The sequence below is a fragment of the Diadema setosum genome, chromosome 12, assembly GCF_964275005.1.
Source record: "Diadema setosum chromosome 12, eeDiaSeto1, whole genome shotgun sequence".
NCBI lineage: Eukaryota > Metazoa > Echinodermata > Echinoidea > Diadematoida > Diadematidae > Diadema > Diadema setosum.
Genome location: NC_092696.1, coordinates 33,690,548 through 33,706,945, shown reverse-complemented (window position 1 = coordinate 33,706,945; position 16,398 = coordinate 33,690,548).

The following is a 16,398-nucleotide window of genomic DNA, read 5'->3' as shown; positions in this document are numbered from 1 at the left end:
GCCCTAGCGCGTCCTGTGGTCAATAACACTCACTCCAAGTTCAAACACGAAGGAACTGTAATAAAGATTCGTTTAATCAAGTAGAGTGGATTGTTTCAAGGAGTTATGTGACAGCGTGATATCTGGTATATCAGTGAGTAATGTGTCAGTTGGGGTTAAACACATCCGTATGAGTGAGAGAAGAAACCGTGTCGCATATATAGTTTCTTGCACCGTGTCCACGCATTCGCAACGCTACTTTAGACGAGGCTCTCTGTGCATTTTAAGGAATTTGAAGGCGGTCTTTGAGTATTGAGAGAGACGTACGTCTCACCATCGGGCCCCTCTCGCTCCATCGGAGAGCTCTGGCGGCTAATTGATCATTTGTATGCGGACGTGTATTCTACGCGGTAGAAAAGCAAAAGAACAGCTCACTCCTTTTCTAGTGAACGTCTAAATGATTACTCACCCCCCCCCCCCCATGTTGCAAGCGTGGCAGGTTAAGATGATGATGTGTAATATTTCTCGAATCTTGTGTGTGTGTGTGTGTGTGTGTGTGTGTGTTGCAAAAAAAAATATTAATGGATTAAATTATTTATTTAAGTAACTTTGTATGCATTTATTGGTTGTTGTTTTTCATTCATATATGTATGCATTGTTTCATTGGTGAATTAATCTATTAAAGAAGTTTAATCACAAAACGACTTAACTCCATTCTTTGTTAAACTTGATGTATTCGCGATGAAGCTGCTAAAATCAATGAAAATAATACACGAGATTATGAGATATTTTGATAATAACTTCAAGAACATTCCTTGTTACGTGAGAATTAATATATCAATTAAAAGGTTTGTTTTGCTCTGTCTGATAATGGACTTATCTTAATCTAATCAATTTTTGGCTTTTGTTCTGAATCTATTTTATTTTCCCCACTTTTTCTTATACATTGTCAATTTAAACACTTACATGTAAAATTAGACTTAGTGTACCAGTGTGTCCATAATCAATAGAATGCAAACATACATTTAATGCACCTACACTCAAGCACACAAACCCTCACACACACACACACACACACACACACACACACACACACACACTTACAGGCAAGCCCACAAAAGATTATGTTGAGTTTATATAGTGTCATGTCAAATGAACCACTCTAAACTATATTCAGAAAATAAGATTGTTATGAGGAAAATTCCCATTCAAACCCACTTGACTATGACTTATTATGCAAACGTTAGACCAAAAACGGAATTAGATTGTAGATATACGATGTTTGGTTAATTTCTTGAAATCAAGGAAGGACCTTATTTCTGCGCCTTCTTCATGCGTTATTTGATATGTTACAACAACAACAACAGCAAAAATGGCATGATTATATTCAATTGCACGAAAATAACAATAAGATACATAAATGAGGTTATTAATGATTAACCCAAAACGAAAATATGTTGTGTAAACAATTTTGATTCGTGCCTGCATTATGGAAAATCGCAAATAGTGGTATACTATAACAGATAGAAAATGCAGATTGCAATCATGTTAAGCTAAGCTTAGAGATGACTATATACTTTCTACTTTCAACTGATATCTCAATTCTCACCTATCAAGAAATATTCTTGAAGTTATCATACGTGTAGCTTATAGAAGGTCATTTAGAATTAGCATTGCAGAGTGTAATGACAGGAAGAATTACCATGCGATGCTATCAAGTAACTGTGGAATTTTTAACTGATTACTGGGCAAAATTACACAGAACAAATGGCGAGATTATTGCTGTAATGACTGCAGTCAAGGTCCGTTCTGAAATACCCGAATTGCAACCATTAAATACGATATAATGACCCTTGCCCCCATCAGCCGAACAATATCGTAATCGCCTACTTTCCACGAGAGAAATAAAATCGCCGTTAAAAACGTGTATACAGGTCTGAATCGACAGCTGAAAAACCATCTCGATCCTGATACTGTGATAAATGTTGTCCAAGATGCTCCGTTATCGTCCTAAGATCCCAGATCATTGATATTCTTTTTTTTTATGTTGTTGTTTCCTTTTCTTCGTAGATTCGTAAATTGGCAGTTTCACTGATAGCTTATCCAACAACACACTATAATCCGTTTCAGCTGCAAGTATTCTTCAAAAACAATTTTTTTTTTTTGAATTCCCCTCCCTCCCCCTTCTCCTCTTCCGGCTCCTTACCCTCCTCTTCATTTTATTTAATTTTTTTTTGTTCCGCATTTAGTACTTTACAAGTTAATCATAAACTTATCAAAAGTTGAATTGCGGAAATTGTATATACAGCAATTACGACAATTCGTCCATTTGAAATATGAGAAATCTGCAAAGAAGTATTACTTGTAGCGCGTAGATTTCTAGAAGCTATAGTGCCTATAGTAAATTCTTGCATGAAATTTTTGCAGTTGTAAAAAATGACAAACAATTAGATGTTGAAAAACATACTCGTCGAAGAATATGATAACATGAATGTTCATCACGATTAACTACAAAAGAGTGACGTGAATTACGTTAGAACAAACAGCTGCGGAAGATCTTCTTAGCTGTTGGTCCTTTTCGACTTTATGGTTATGGATACTTTCTCTCTCCTTATTGATGTCAATGTTCCTTATAGAAATTCAACTCGAGGTCAAGACACCCTATTCAAAAACTGCAACGTTCATAACGCTATACATTTTCTCCATCAACACTGTGTTATGGCTGTAAAGTAATGCGATGTAGCTGTGATGTTAGGTGAACTTGCGACCTTCAGAAAGCCATTTTCTATTGTGGAAGAGCGACAGAATAGTCGTTAACTATCTCAAATGGACGAATTCATTCAAGTCCTCTACAGAGTTACATCAGCTCAAACAGAGTAAGTAGGTCAGACGTGTGATACAAATGCAAACATTGCATCTATCGACTTTTAGGTACACAATGGACTGACGTTGATTTGAATGATTTTTTTTTCTCTTCCGAAATTTCGTTAATTTGAAAAAAAAAAATGAATTAGGGCTTATAAATACGAACATTTTTTGTAGCGTCATTGTGTGGGTTCGTCAACCCCAAAATGGAATAAGGTTAATTGTGCCAAAGGTTTGTTCATCCAAAAATGAAACAAGGTTTGCTATTCCGAAGGTTTCGTCAGCCCAAAAATGAAGTGAAATCTGTTATTTCGAAAGTTAATCCAAAAATGAAATAAAGTTCGTCAATCCAAAAATGAAAAAAATTCAAATAAACAAACCTTTGACTATAAATACTGAACTTTTTTTTTTAATTTAGAGAATAACAAGAAGAACCATTTCTCATTTTTGGATTAACAAATCTTCGGAAGAATGAAGCTTATTTCAATTTCGGAATAATTGTAATTCATTGATTCATATAAAGTCATACCAAGATAACGAGTGCAAAAATGCAAAAGGTAAAAGGTGATGTCCAAGAGAAAACAAGCCAATCAGGGTGAGAGAAAGACTAAGAAACCGTCCTCAGGTAATAAGAAGGTTGTTGTGTTTGGTGTTTTTTTTTTATAAAAGCTCTAATTGGACGAAAGAAGATGGAATGGCGATTGGCCGAGATGTACATCCTCATACAAACATGCAAGTATGACTGTGCCATAGGCGGACAATGAAAAAACGTGTTTTCGAAATAGTCTTACGTTTTGTAGGTTGCAATGACGCACACGAATTCCGATTTAATTGAATGTATGTAGGAATGATATTTGCACCCAGTTGCCACACACTTCGACAGAAAGACAAAGAGACAGTGACAAACACAACTTAAGAATGTTTATGTTTTCTTTTTACGTACAATGATAACTACGAAACGAAAAACAACAAAAACTGAATATGACTACAGAATGGTATAAGCCTCGCTTGTGCACAGCCGCAAAAAAAAAAAAAAAAAAAGTCCATCAACGAAGGCACCGTTATCTCATTACTTCAGTTTTCTTGAAATGATGCTCAGCAAAAGTGAAGATGGGAGGTATATTGACATTTAGCCATTTTCAAAAATAAAATAAGGTTTGCAATTCCGATTCTAATGTTCGCTTATTCAAAAACAAAATATAGGTTTCATAATGGCAAAGGCTTGTGACAGCCAGTCCGCAGATTTTATCTTTTTCGGATAAACGAACCTTCAGACTAACGAACCTGGTTTTATTTTCGGATAAACGAATCTTTGGAAAGACGAACGTATTCAATTTCCAGATTAATGAATCTTCTATTATATATAATGAGTCTTCAGATAAAAAGAATACAAATGTCCTCATTAACCAACCGTATATCTTTTTCGAACTAATGAACATCTATGAATTTGCGTGTTACGGAATGATGAACCTTCAGAGAAAAGAACCATTTATGTAACTTTCATATCGACGAACTTGGGGAACAATGAATATTTTTAGAATTAACAGTCCATCCTCTGAGAGATAAGATGTGGTGGCATCTGTGTCTATAGCCTTAATGATCATTATGTATCTTCAAAACATGATCTGCTTTCTGGAGAAAAAAAAATGAAATGTAGCATCATCGTTCAGACATCATCGACAACCTGGGATTATACGTTTGAGACAATATTATGTAAAAGTGTGCACGGAAAACTAACAGAATCCTTACAGTGAGCTGTAGTTTTGCCCAACAGCGTTTGTCATGGAGTTTCGAACATTTTTTCTACTCCTAATAAAGAGTGCCTCTTTGCTCTTCAATGAAATTTGCTTTCAAAGCCCTTTTGGTGTGATAGGTTGAAATTTCCGCGTTTCCATCATTAATTCAAGAGATTAATGATCATAAACGTTTGATGAGTAATAGGCCCATATCACTTTAGAAGTAAAAAACAATTTCACGTCGTTTGATTTCTTCTTAATCTAGCTATCATATTTTGGGACTTTTTGCTGTTGTGTTTTATATGAATATTGTTGCTCCAGAAAGATGCCACTACACTAGATGATGAAATACTACTATAAATAATAGAAACATGAGTGAACAGACAAAACAATCACTCATTCAATAATCATTCAAGGTGCTGAATGGAATTCAGAAATGAATTACTGTTGAAGCTAGATTTAGTCTATTATTAATGACGTACATTTTAGATAGGAAGCCGGGTGGAAAAGAAAATTGAAAAAAGAAACTGCAAAAAGGAAACTTTTGTCTTACTCTGTTTTTGTTTCTTTGTTTTGTTTTATTGGGGTTTTTCGGGGGTGTTTTTCAGCCTTGTGAACCTATTGTTTTTTGTTGCTTTAGATATATATACTTTTTGTTGATGTTTTTAACTGCTTTAAATTTGATTTTTTTTTTTTGGTGTGTGTGTGCTAAATCATTGTTAAATCTTTAGAGAAGATGTAGATTTGGCTCTGCCTTTTTTTTTTTCTGTTTGACCTGCATTTTAGTTTGACAGCCGACAACTTACATACTGAATGTAATACAGAGCACATTACCAAAGGATTACGTGGGAGGTTTTGTAAACACAAATCAACCTATGTTTTGCAATAACACCCTGAACTTCAGAGGAATTTGCAACTGATTTTGAAAGACCAATTCAGACGCCTTATACATATATTCCTTGTAAAACCTACACTCTAGACTCTACTTAGCAAGAAATATCATTTTTCTTAGTATTTCACTTAACAGCATCCCTGGTCTGTCTTATCTGGATCTTGACAGATCTGATCACAGATAACACTTCGTTTCTATGAATTGTAAAACACGCGATTCTCCGCCAGACGGATTTAAAGTTTTTATACATAGATGTGGGCCTATATATATATATATAGGCCCACATCTGATATGAAGAAGCCGACATATACCATATCATTTTTATCAAGTTACGGTATTTAAGTATTGAAGATGTTGAAAACAACGATGATAAAAAAAAAAACGTAATCTCAAGATTGAACGTGGTGATTTTAACGATATCTTAAGAAAAATTCTTGCCTTATGGCGAAAGTGAGATCACCAAACAGATATACTCTATCTTTATTTGTCGATGACTTTTAAACATTTCAAAAGAAACTCTCAAAACAATCTTTAAAACTTAATAAAAAAAACTTTGAAAAATACATTTTTCTGTTTTTGCACTCAATTTCAATACCGTTTCAATCGGGGTCTTTCTTAATAGACAAAAGTATAGCATGCGTATTTGGCTTAACGAAAACAAAATGATTTGTCATCATGAACGTATTTGCAATTGATTACAATAAACATGCAATATGTATATATATATATATATATATATATATATATATATATATACATTATATATATATATATATATATATATATATATATATACAAGAACGTAATTTATCGAAATGTAAAGGAGTATATAACAGTATTGTCGGTCAGATGTCGTATTTTTTGGTATTGTACAGTTTAAGTTAAATTTGCGAAACACCGGTAAGTATTCGAATTCATAAACTTTTATGATATGTGTCCGGAGTTTCTTTGGGTAATGTTGCAATGTCTTCTCGACAGTTTTATAAAAAAGCTATGTAAAGTGACGTTAGTTAATCTCATTCAAAATCTGGAAATAACGTAGTCAATGTTTCAAAAAAACACCACTGTGTTTTCAGAGGACGAGGGCTGAGGGATTTTTATGTATCTTGGCAGAATATCAGCCGAGACATAAACAGTTGCTGATTTCAAAGAAGTTTTGTCAACCTTTACTCATCAGTTTTTGGGAGAGCTGTCTAGAAGGAACGCAAACAACCCTCGCATCTCTGTGGCACTGCGAAAGATATAATCCATTATTACATTACACCTCAGCACGGTCACTCACACTTTCAAAAGAATAACACGTGCACCAACTGATCAAGAAAGGATAATGAGTTGCAATGCTCCAACAATATAGTGTTGTTATGGAGATGATAAGTAACTTTGGCCCTCTTATCATGTTTTTTTCGAAGATTCAATAACAAGCGGCAGAAAATATTATTTCAAAGAGAACAAAACAAACCTCAAATCCCACGCCTGATGCATTTACTACACAATGTTGGGCCAATTATAAGACGTCCCAAAGATCGTAGAAAAACAAGTATAATATGATCCTCAAGGCGATCATGAGCACGTGAGTTACACCTGCTCTCAGAGAACTTTTCGCAGCAGCTAAATTTCCATGTATGACATGTGTATCTCTTTTACCCGTAGTCATTTGAAATGTGTACTCGGCTACATGTTATTTTCCGCATATACATCACGAGCTATTGTGGGTACCTGTACGCAGATGGTATTGTTTTTGTACTTTCTTCCGTCACGTTGGATGTGTGACGTTTTTCATGCTCCAAATATCCGTATTTTCATTTTACATCATTTGAAATGTAGAGTAGGAATCAAACGGATGTTGATCGCAGAAAGCGAGAAAATATCAACGTAAGGAGAGTGAGTAAGTAAGTCCAAGATTTTTTTTTTTTTTTTTAGTATTGCCTGTTGTTTAAGAATCATGATAATAATAAATAGCATTTATATAACGCTTAATACTGACGTTCTAAGGGCATAAATACGGGGAAAATATTGAATCAAAGTGCAGCATTATGCACGTATATCATAGCAACAACAATTAGTCTTGAGTAAATCGATAAGTTGTAAGCAATAATTCAAGCTTATCTACACTTTCAGCATTTCGAATATTGAAAGAAGAGTAAGGTTGATCAGAAGAGATATAGAAATGACAGAAAAAGACCTATCACCACAAAGGGTACACGTGAGGGGACCAATATAAAAATGGTGAAATGTCTTATTGGATAACCTGTAGGACTGCAGGTTTCCTCAGCCTAAACCTATATTTGTATATATTTATAAATACATTTATATATGTGTGCGGCCGCTTTAATACCTATGCAAACCTGCAAAAAGAACGTGAAATGACCTAGCAGAAACATGGTTACCTAGTGGAAATGTGAACAATATACGCATTATCATTAAATACTCTTGACAATGTTGACGATCCCATCTCGGCAAACCAAGCTATTTCAACATGCACAGTTCTAACGTCATATCTTTATTTATCTTTTAAGTACCGTTCACTGATGAAGATTCATTGACTATTCGTTATTGACATTACACTGAATAATCCTTTTATGCAATTATTGAATTCTGATGATATCTCCCAGGTCTATGACTACCTTTAGCGTATAGGGAAAGTGCCGTGGAGAGTATATTTTAGAGGAATACGGAAAGATTGAAGTGGGGAGAATACGATATAGTCTACTCATCCGGAAAATGGTATCCATATCCCCGTTCATCCATGATATATTCTCCCTTTTACTCCTCCACTCTCTCTCTCTCCTTTCCTCTCCACCTCCCCCCCCCCCGCCTCTTTCTCCACCTCCCCCCCCCCCCGACTCTTTCTCCCCCTCCCTCTTTCTCCGCCCCCTCTCTCTATCTATCAATCTCTCTATCTCGATCTATCTATCTATATGTAATTGTATCTAGTGGGAGTATTATTTACACATCAGATACACCAGATCAAAATTGATCCCACACACGGAGGTGCACAGATGAATTATATTCATCCTCTCTCTACCTGACATGTGATAGTTTTCGAAAGTATCAAGTTTCAAATAGATGTATACCCAGCAAAATTAGCATAAAATAATATTCTCTGTCTGAGTGTTCCGTCTACTACTCTCACCCTTCGCCATGGTGTTCTCATTTTTCTCATTTTTTTTCTTACTGTACATACGTTATCATTTCCATTTTCCTAACTCGTTCCTTGTTTTGGATTCCCCTCTGTTGACACTATATCTATCTATCTATCTATCTATTTCTTTTCGAAATCTTGTCTCCATACTTTGCGTCAATGAAATTAGCACAAAATAAAAACATTCGTTTGTGAAACATTGACGGGGGCATTACACATGACACAGAAAGAAGATACCACCTGACAGTAAGGGTGACGCCGTTAGCCGTACTCCAGTGTCTTAGGTAGCGGTTTCGAAACGATACGATGGCATACTTTATAAGGAGGTTACCCGACTACACGGTACCAAGCGAGACGCACTCCGCGCATAGATCTAAATTTGAAAGGTGAGACTAAAATATGATATTACCAAACGACAAATACGAGACAGTCCTCTTTCGCAGAGCGATCTGCAACAAAGAGACTAAACAAAGAGAAAAGAAAACAGGAGAGGCATAAAAGAAAACAAGCAAAATTTGAAGATAATCTCTTCGTCCAAAATACAAAAGTAGATATGGACTAAGAATAGTTTCTTTTAACCCTCGCCTTCCAAACTTCTCGGAAATAAATGACAATACAAGAGGCTTAGGGTGCGAAACCCAATACCACTTTAATGGCGTCAGGAGTGGTGTTAGTTAATAGCGGTCTTTGAGATTCGTCAAAATAGGGACGATCATTATCAAAACAGTGAAAGCAAAGGACAAGTAAATTTGATCGCTTAATGGAAACTTGAAAGAATACGTGTCCTTATTCTATTGTTAGGTGTCTTTATTATGTCATGTTTTCATCTCATTCACTGCTTTTCCCCTCTAGCTGTCTTTCTCCACATTTTCCTCCCTCAACCCCTCAATATTTCACTCGGAAGCCGGTTTTCTCTGTCGTACACTATATCAATTTTATCTGTGTGTGTCTGTCGCAAAATAGAATCCAATCTGAGTTCATAATGTTTGTTTCGTGTTTCTTCCTAATCATCATCTGTCTTTTACATTGACGCAGACACATAGACACGCACACCCATATACACGCAATATAGGTAGACAAACACATGCACACACACACACACACACACACACACAAACACACACACACACACAAACACACACTCACACAGTTATCAACATATTATATTTATATGTATGGGGTTTTGTAATTTACCTCATCAAGAAGGGCTTTTACTTCTGCCGTAGAGCATTTACCCCTATATTCCCCGCGGCTCACCGGGAACCGGCTCATGATGTTAGACGTCAGTTTTTTGCTACTTTCTTTGGTTATTTCTTGTCTGAATGAACGGAAGGCATACCCGATTCACAATTTCATCAGGAAGCTGAAAGCATCACGAAATGTTTGCATTCCCCAAACGACGACGTTCAGTGCGGCAGCGCGTCGTTATTCTGAATAACACTTTTCCGGGGGCGTTTTCAGTGTAATACGTTAATCTCAACAAAAGAAAATTTGATAAAGAACGAGGAATAAAACAAGATGGAGAGCGAAAGAGAGATATAGTGAATAGAATGACAGAAAAAGACGGGTCGTACGCGGCTGGTAAAAGGTACAAGAGAACCGGAGTACCATTGACGTACAAAATAAGGCCTATATAACTCAAAGTCTGCTATACCATACTGCTAAGTTTTCCGTGTTTTTTGACTTCTACATCATTGCTTTTAATTGGACTATGAATCCGAGCATAAACTAGGCCTTGATAGAATATCGTAGCAGACAGGTATAAAGGAGAAAACCTTAGTAGCTCACCATTCAATATCATCGTCTTATCTCTCACTTTAGTAGAAGTTCAGGATAATTGCAGCAAAAACAAACAAACAAACAAACAAACCAACAGAGATGAATGTATAAGAAAGAAAATGATAAGTTATAGGCTATCTGTTTAATATTCTACTCGGTTGACTAGAATTGGTATCCCTACAATAGCCGATGCTGGCAATTATGCAACTCTGCAGTTTGAAAATTGTGGAATGAAAACATGTATTTAAAATTATAGTGTAGGTAGGTACATAGGTGTTGGTAGTTTTACATTATTCATTGTACAATGTACATCGAGTGGAGTTCATTTCCTAGTTATATTCCCCAGGTCTCCCAAGAGTGTAGAAATACACACATCTATCGTGCGATGGTATACGATGTAATATGTAACTAACCCAGCCAGTAGTCAGATAAGATTCTACCATGTGAAACGCTGCAGTGGTCCATTGGTTGTCTCTGCATGACACGTTTTCTGAATCATCTTCAATAATTCAGATTTGACACTCTCCATCTTTTCTGCTTTCCATACACAGACAGAGAAATCTTATAGATAGACAGCAATAACTTCTCACCAGACAACCGCATCGGCAGGTAATGTTTTGTCTCGTATTCATACTGCATTCTGTAAGAAAGAATAATCATTGTCACGTCAAATTCCTTCGTCTCCCATGAAAACTTAACACAATTCATTCAGGAATACAATATGGATCAAAGAGAACACAACTTACAAAAAGAAATAGTATCGACAATCCCTTGAGTTCACATCATACTTTCTTATACATTTTGGTCCTTGCTTGCAGAAATACTTCCAGTCGCCAGTACAATCTGCATCAAGGTCTGTAGGTAAGACGGGTCAACTCTAAACGTACCCATGTTGTACAGCGTATCTACAGAAACTGGAAATATGCTCTACAGGACTACTCCCCCAGTACTAAGTTAGGCCCTACGCATTATCGACTAAGAAACCGTCATTTTTTTTTCTTTGATCTGTTGATCGCTGACGACCGTTCTCTATGGAAATTAATAAATTGTGACTCATGTAATTAGATAGCAGATGTGTGTGTGTACTGAAAATATTGTTGAAATTGTACAAACAACCAATCTGCGAAGTACATCTGTCTTTAATTTGTATATTGCTAAAAACAAGAAGATATTTCACAGTGTGGTTATTTTTTATAATGTTAAATTAGACCGCTGAAAATTGATGAGATCGTAAATCAATGCCAAATAGATATGTTGTAATAAATCAAATCAAATACTGAAATGCCCCGTTCTCTCAAAAGGTATAATCGATTCATACTACACACAGGCTGCCATATATTTATCATAGAAATCAACTACATAATCAAAACTCTTCATAAAACAGGGCCCTGATCGCTCATAAAGCGCAATCAGTGGCAGTGATGTGCGCTGTAAATTCACCGTATATAACTGTCAATATTATTATAAGATTTGACACAAGCTCGATGAGGCTCTCAAAATATCAATGCTCTCATACATGTAAACACACACACACACACACACACACCCACACACACACACACACACACAACCACACACACAAATGCACGGAGGCGACAAATTAAGCATAAGTGTATGAAATCCATACTGCTGAGACCACAGGAATCTGCATTGACCGAACCAAAGCCCAACTTTTCCCCAAACACACAACTCTACAATACTAATAGCCATCACAGCCGCCCTTGGAAGAGAGGTTGGCAAGGTCGCATCATTCAAGGCCAGAAAAATGCGATGATGCGTTCTTTCGAGGTCACTTTTTATTCATTTATGCAAATTGAAATCAGCCAAGACATCATAATATGGGTGAGCCTTTACTACCTGCCTGCTGGCGAAGTTGGATAAGTAGTTGAATAGAAAGATTATGATTCGACGATACACACAGATCCTTACTTGCAGAAGTCTTTTGGATTCGTTTCTCAATTTGACTTATTTTAAGGGGAAGAATAAGCCCCAAAATCTCTCTGAAGCAAACAAAACACAACACGCCCTATCAATTCGACCTTTAAAAAAAGAGAATAAAAGCACTAGAGTCAGAGTTAATGTATGATTAGACGATACACACAGATTCTCACTTGCAGAAGTCTTTTGGATTCGTTTCTCAATTTGACTTATTTTAAGGGGAAGAATAAGCCCCAAAATCTCTCTGAACCAAACGAAACACAACACGCCCTATCAATTCAACCTTTAAAAAAAGAGAATAAAAGCACTAGAGTCAGAGTAAAACTTTCACTTGACATGTTGATCAGCTATCACACCTTTGCGAAGAATACTGCAGATATTCGCGCGCTTTTTCGTGACAAAATAAAGGCTTCACAACGCAACGCAGATCTGTCATGTTTCCTATCTGTTATGCCGTTGCCGTTTTAACATCTGGACACTACAAATAGGAAATACGTCTCTCCCTGGATTTCCTTCAGGAATTTCTGGTTCCCAATTACCCAAGGACCTACTAAACACAGAAGGGTTACACCAGCCAGCCTTATAATTATACAGAGGGCATACGCTGAACACCCTCAAAAGATATTTTAAAAAATCGTTCACCACTATCTTGAAATGTAAGTAGCTCTACCTGAACTTTCAAAATAGATCACCAGGGCACCGTTTCATGAAAGTTGTCAGCCTGACATTTTGTCAGTTTCTGACAATTTCAGTAAAGTCCTTGCTTTTGATTGAGCGAGAAGCTCTGGTCACTGACTGTTATTACAGTCTGTGATTGTCAGAGACTGAAAAATTGTCAGGGCTGGAAACTTTCATGAAACTCGCCTAGAAGAAAAAGAAAGATAAGTGTGTGTAAATTTAAAGTGGAAAGTAACTAGTGTGTGTGTTGCAGGTTGAGCGGGAAAGTGTTTTTCGTAAGTGCTTCCAGACTCATGACTATCAGACAATTTGAAGAGTTTGTTCGCAAAAACAGATAAGTCCATTTTTGAAGATTTTGAAGAACGGTCTCTGACATTAAGTACAAAATAATACCTTTTAAATGATATTGGTCACTATTATAAAGGTGCAATTTTGAAGTTATGGTCAAAAGAAGCAAAAATTGTCTTATTATTCTCTTTATTTTTCCTGACCTTTAATCGCAAATATATATTTGGCAAGTATGGACTTATCGGTTTTTGCGAACAAACTCTTCATTTGTAATTTTCTTGTACTTCATCTTTGATATTGAATGATTTGACGAAGATTACGAGATTTGCAAACACTAACAAAAATGACATGAATTGCAGCAACTGTGAACTCTGAAAAGGATTAGTCATTTCAATCATACACAGTGTAAAATTATAAAGTAGAAAACTCTCTCACTTGTTCATGAAGGAACTTTTTACCTTATGAATTTGTGAAAAGTGTCAAATTTTGTGAATTTTAGGAGAGGGTTGGGGTCAAAACTTTTTTCTTTCTTTTTTTTTTCCAGTGTGCTTGGATTTGATGGACTAATCCAACTAATTGTATAACGGTAGTCTTGACAGAAAAGTTAAGAGTGTCTTTTGACTTTAAAGGTTACTTCTCAACAAACTCTTCCAGTGACTTCTTTGGTTTTGTTTCAATAGAGAGATCACTTTAGGTTTGACGAAATAACTATGAAAGGGAACTTTTAATAGACAGGAGAGATTTTCAGAGAGAACATGTCTTATGGATTTCTGAACGACTATACATGCAAGTGCCTTAAAATGTGTTCGGCTATTACAAGTTTAGCATAATACCGAAACTTAATAAAATGAACAATGAATAGCAAAAGGTCGTATCTAAAGTGTGCGGTGCCAATGTTGAGATAATTGGCAAACATAATATCTGCAATAAGCAGATTCATTTTGCTGTGAAACAAGAGGCATTGTTACCGATCTGATTGATAGAAATACTAGTTATTGCAGACATTGTGTAGACTAGTTTATCGTTGTAGCGCAGTGATTCAATTATGCATCAACAATTTCAAAATGCAATTTTACAGCATAGACAATAAATGGTTTATTTAACAATTATAAGATTTCAATTTCTAATTACTGAATATTTTTTCTGTTTGTTTAGAATCTAAGCTATAGTCAACCATAATGTAAGGGGATATCACTTCTACTGGATATATTGCTGTTATATTGTGTATAATGAGTCTTATCTGTATACATGTACTGCTAATGGATTCATTTTGCCACAGTATCATCGAATTGATATGGGGGACAAGGTAAGCGCAAATAAGTAATCACGGAGATGAACAGAATTCGCACTTTCATTGAACTCTTTTCAATCAGTCACGGATGTTTGCAGATGACATCAAATATAAATTTGTCAAATTGTAAGTGACAATAGTGCATTAATAGCCCTCGGCCCCATATCTTAACGATTTTTTTTTTTTTTTTTTTTTTAGATTGATCGCCTTGGTGATGTCAATGGTAGCTAAAGTCGCAATCAACGGGATCGCTCTAGAAATCCACTTCCCTGACGTCATAGATTTAATTAAGTGAATATCGACGGCATTGGCCATGTTTTACAGAGGAATGAGTTCGGTGGTAAATAAATGAAATTGGAACTACGTCGCGCTATTAAATCCCCGGATACGTGATCCTCCTGTATTTAATGCTGGGACCAACGGCAGACATATAACCAACATTTTTTTCTCTTATTGCTGTATTGATTGACCTAGTGGTTTTGAACTGAAGCTTCAGAAATTTAAGACCTGGGAATTTACTTTGTCGTGGCAACAGAGCTTTGATATAGTTTTCAGCTGAGTCTTTCAGATGCTACTGTGGACTTCCTTAGGGTGCAACATTACAAAAAAAGATTTGAATTAGGTGATCCGAGTATCCTCTCGGATCACCTTCTGTATCTGTACTGAATCTTTCTTCTTTCTTTGTTTCTTTCTTTATTTCTCCTCAAAAGTTGTGCAGAGGTTAGAAGCTCAGAAAGTGCATTGCCTCTCAATGTCAAACTTATACCATATATGTATCATGTCGCAAAGACGACAGCACAAGTAAAATCATAGTGATCAGTCGACCGTGACGTCACTATGACGTCATTATATGAAAACACATTTTCATGCATATCTCATTAATGGAATAGAATATTTCAATGAAATTTACGTCACATATATTTCAAGTCATGCGAATTCTACTCATATTCTCAAAATTCATTTTTATCTCAAAACGCGCGCGTACGCGCGCGTTAAAATATTTGTATGCTCCAATCGAGCTCAAAACTTTTTTGCACACGTTTCAGACCATTTGGAGCATTTTTTGAAAAATTGAAAAAAATTAACGGACGCGTACGCGCGCGCACATATTCGCACGCACAGCTCATATGAAATAGAAATTTTCAATTTTTTCACACGGATCGGATGTCCGAAATGTCACGGAATATTTATACCAAGTTTCAAGTCGATCCGATTCAATATGACGTCATACGGACCCGTCAAATTCAAAATTCCGCGCGTGCGTCAATGGGGATACACAGTGCAACTATGCCAAAAAACCGCCAATATTAAATCGGATTTTACTCGTCAGGATGGACGGTGACCCCCCATTTTCTTGACATATTCTAAAAGCTGATGAGTTGTACATGTCATTTCATGGGCTGGCTATGCTGACAAAATGATTGAAAGATATCAAATTTCTGAATAAACTAAAAAAAGTAAATTTTCAAAATGACGTCATCAAATTTCAAGTTTGCTCGAGCGTATCTCACTTATCCTTTGCCAATTTTCACCTAAATTTCAATATGTTGTAGCTTATGAAATGCTCTTTCATAAATGTAATTACACAAATTTGATTAGATGACGATATCACCTCGAAAAAATGGATTGAAGGTAACCTTGTCAAATTTGACCAGTTTACGTGTAATCTCTATGGGAGTGCAATTTTTATGGAAATGAAAATTGACATGACTATCTTTATCGAGCACTAGCTCACTTATGCTTCGGTGAATTTCTCTAAGATTTTAATATGTTGTAGCTGAGACGTAGGGCTATCGTGAATGTGCCATTT